We start from the raw sequence: 4,379 nt of genomic DNA, 5'->3' as shown, positions 1-4,379 counted from the left end.
GATTTTGGGGGTGGGCCCTTGGGATGTTTGGGTGGTGAAATGGGCATAACGGCATGAACAGGACATTTTTAGGCCAAATTAATGTTCTATAGCCCACGTTTTTGGATGTGGGCCCGGGCTTTAGGTGTAATTTTGGATAAAAATCGATCGGGCTACCCCAGGCAGGATGGGGGGCATCCTAGTGTGGTCCATTTTGGTTTTATGCGTGGTTTGGGTGGTCAAACGGGAAAAACAGCGAGAATGGAGCATTTACGGGGCTAATCGGTGTGCTATACCCACGATTTCAGGGGTGGGCTCGGGGTCCGGGCATGATTTTGGTCGAAAATCGACCGAGATTCATCAGGAAGGCTGGGGAGCGGCCTAGTATGGGACATTTTATTTTTCTGGGTGGTTTGGGTGGTCAAACCAACGAAACGGCGCGAATGGGATATTTTTGAACCAAATTGGTGTGCTATAACCCACGATTTTGGTGGTGAGCCCGGAGTTCGGGTGTGATTTTAACTAAAAATCAATCGAGCTGCCCCAGGTAGGCTGGGAAGCTGCCTAGTGGGGGCCATTTTTTTTGGGGTGGTTTGGATAGTCAAACGGGCGAAACAGCGTGAATAAGGCATTTTCGAGCCAAATTGGTGTGCTATAGCCCACGTTTTTGGGGGTGGGCCAAAGGTTCGAGCGTGATTTTGGCCGAAAATCAATCGGCTGCACCAAGAAGGTAGTGGAGCGGCCTAGTTTGGGCCATTTTGGTTTTCTGGGCGATTTGGGTGGTCAAACGGGCGAAACAGCACGAACGTGGCAATTTCGTGCAAAATCGATGTACTATATCCCATGTTTTTGGGGGTGGGGTGATACGCCCAAATTACACCTCTCTTACGAGAGAGTAAGTGGTTGTTGTCGAATATATAACCCAACTAGGTTGGGGTGGAATCCCACAGGGAATATAGTGCTAACTAAGTTGTATGTAGATTAGTTGCCTTTTAATCACTCGTTTCCATAAAATAAATAGGGGGGATTTGATTCAGTTCACAAATTAATGGTTTCAGTTTAACAAAATGAAATATGTGTAGTAGTATTCAAATTCAGAGAAATAGCAAACTAGGGTTATGTCCACCTTGTAGTTTTTAATACTTTCTAACTACGGGCTTTACGAATTCATACATGCATCGTGCTTACAGAGAAATGTATTGTATTTAATAACATAATCCTAGTGTTTCTCAACCATCCAGGACTAATTCACTTTAGTTCTCCCGAATCAAAAGCGTTTACCAAAAACAATACGAAATCTCCAAGTAGTTAATCCTGCTAAGGCATTAACTTATGAAATACGGGTTGGTAATCCTATTTTTCTTGTCACTACTCTCTTTTCTAAACATCAACCTTTCTTTCCAACAAGTTGCGTTTTAAGGCATATTCTCTATGTTTGCAACCACGAGAATTCAAGATAAGCGAAGAGAATGATGTAAACAAATCAATGCATAACGAATTCAAAACCCAAAGTGATAGATTGTATGCTACAAGGCTTCCATAACCCTAACTAATAAACTTAGCTACTCATGAATGAAACGAAAAGCATCATAAATATATTCATCATACCAAAAACTAGAAGACGATTTTGGTGTGAGAATAGTGAAAACAAGAGAAAAAAATGTTTCTCTCTCTCTCCTCAAGCTAAGTCGCCTTTCTCCTCTCTCAGAATAATACAGAATAATGAATTATGGATAAAAATTCAGCATTAAGCCTTTTAATAATCTGTTCTCTCATAATTGCCTTCCTAGTCCCTGAACTAATTATAAATGACAAACTAAATCTTCTCTCTCATAATTGCCTTCCTAGTCCCTGAACTAATTATAAATGACAAACTAGTCTTGGACATAGTATCTAGGCACCACATTTGGCCCAGACTGCTACTATCTCTTGTGTCATATGCCATCCACATTCCATAGTCCCATTATGTCTTCATCTACTTCATTAATGTCTGAAATCATGCTAATCACATCGGTTAGCTCAATTATATAGAAGTAGAGCAAAAACATTAGAAACTAGGCACTTTGTTCTCTAAACTTAGCTAAAATATGGATAAGTTATGGTGCTTAGGCGTATAAATACACCCAAGATCATGGGGTCGGGGGCCGGCCATAATTTTTGTTGAAAATCGATCGGGCTACCCCAGGCAGGCTGGTGAGCGGCCTAGTGTGGGCCATTTTGGTTTTCTGGGCGGTTTAGGTAGTCAAACAGGTAAAACGGCTTGAACGGGGAATTTTTGGGTCAAATTAGTGTACTATATATAGCCCACAGTTTTTGGGGTGGGCCCGGGGACCGAGCATGGTTTCGGCCAAAAATCGATCAGGTTGTACCAGGCAGGCTGAGGAGTGGCCTAGTTTGAGCCATTTTGTTTTACTGAGAGGTTTAGGTTGTCAAACAGGCAAAACGGTGCGAGCAGGGCATTTTTGGGCCAAATTAGTGTGCTATAGCACACGATTTTGGGGGTGGGCCAAGGGTTCGGGCGTGATTTTCATCAAAAATAGATCGGGCTGCCACAAGCAGGCTAGGGAGCGACCTAGTGTGGGCCATTTTGATTTTTTGGGCAGTTTGCATGGTTAAACGGATGAAACAGCTCGAACAAGAAATTTTTGGGATAAATCGGTGTGCTATAGCCCATAGTTTTAGGGGTGGGCTCGGGGTTCGAGCGTGATTTTGGCCAAAAATCAATTGGGCTGCCCCAGGCAAGCTGGGCAGCAGCCTAGTGTGTGCCATTTTGATTTTCTAGGCGGTTTGGGTGGTCAAACAGGCGAAACGACTCGAATGAGGAATTTTTGGGCCAAATCGGTATGCTATAGCCCATGGTTTTGGGGGTGGGAATGTGGTTCGAGCATGATTTTTGCCGAAAATTGATCGAGCTACACCAGGCAGGCTGGGGAGCATCCTAGTGTAGGCAATTTTGATTTTGTGGGTGGTTTGGATGGTCAAACGGGCAAAACAGTGCGAACAACGCATTTTTGGGCCAAATCGGTGTGCTATAACCCACGGTTTAGGGGTGGGCCTAGTTTTCAGGCATGATTTTGGCCAAAAATTGATCGGGTTGCCCCAGGCAGGCAGGGGAGCAGCCCAGTGGTGGCCATTTTGTTTTTTTATGCAGTTTGGGTAGTAAAATGGGCGAAACGGCATGAATAGGGCATTTTTGGGCCAAATCGGTGTGCTATAGCCCATAATTTAGGGAGTGGGCACTGGGTCAGGGCTTGATTTTGGCCAAAAATTGATAAGGCTCCCCCAGGCAGGCTGGGGAGCGGCCTAGTATTGGTAATTTTGGTTTTCTGGGGGTTTGGGTGGTCAAATGGGCAAAATAGTACAAATGGGGCATTTTTGGGCCCCACGGTTTTGGGGGTGTGCTTGCGGTTCAGGTGTGATTTTGGCTAAAGATTGATCGGATTGCCCAGGCAGGCTGAGGAGTGGCCTAGTATGGGGTATTTTTGTTTTCTAGTCGGTTTGGGTAGTCAAACGGGCAAAACGGCATGAACGAGGCATTTTTGGACCAAATCATTGTGTTATAGCCCAGGCAGGCTGAAGAGCGGCCTAGTATTGGCTATTTTGCTTTTCTGGGTATTTTGGGTGGTCAAACGGGCGAAACGGTGCGAACGGGGCATTTTTGGGCTAAATCTTTGTGTTATATCCCACAATTTGGGGGTGGGCCCGGGGTTCGGGCATAATTTTGATTAAAAATCAATCGGGCTATCCCAGACAGGCTGGGGAGCGGCCTAGTGTAGGCCATTTTGGTTTTTAGGGTGATTTGGATGGTCAAACAGGCGAAACAACATGAACGGAGCATTTTCGGGCCAAATCGGTGTGCTATAGGCAACTTTTAGAAGGGTGTGCCCGGGGTCCGGGCGTAATTTTGGCAAAAAATCGACAGGCCACCCCAGGAAGGCTTGGGAGCTGCCTATTGTTGGCCATTTCGGTTTTCTGGGCGGTTTGGTTGGTCAAACGGGCGAAACGATGCGAACGGGGCATTTTCAGGCCAAATGGTGTCCTATAGCCTACGGTTTCTGAGGTAGGCCTGGAGTTCGAGCGTGATTTTAGTTGAAAATTGATCAGGCTTCCCCAGGCAAGCTGGGGAGCGGCTTAGTGTGGGCTATTTTAGTTTTTTGGGCAATTTGGGTCGTCAAATGGGTGAAACCGTATGAACGGGGCATTTTTAGGCTAAATTACTGTGCTATAGCACATGGTTTTAGGGGTGGGATCGGTGTTCGGGCATAATTTTAAGCTAAAATAGACCGAGTTGCCCCAGGCAGGCTGGGGAACGGCCTAGTGTGGTAATTTTTATTTTCTGGGCGGTTTGGGTGGTCAAACGGAGCGAGCGGGGCATTTTCAAGCCAAATGGTGTGCTATAG

Source organism: Capsicum annuum, chromosome 9 (genome assembly GCF_002878395.1).
Source record: "Capsicum annuum cultivar UCD-10X-F1 chromosome 9, UCD10Xv1.1, whole genome shotgun sequence".
NCBI lineage: Eukaryota > Viridiplantae > Streptophyta > Magnoliopsida > Solanales > Solanaceae > Capsicum > Capsicum annuum.
Note: the sequence above shows the minus strand (reverse complement) of the source record.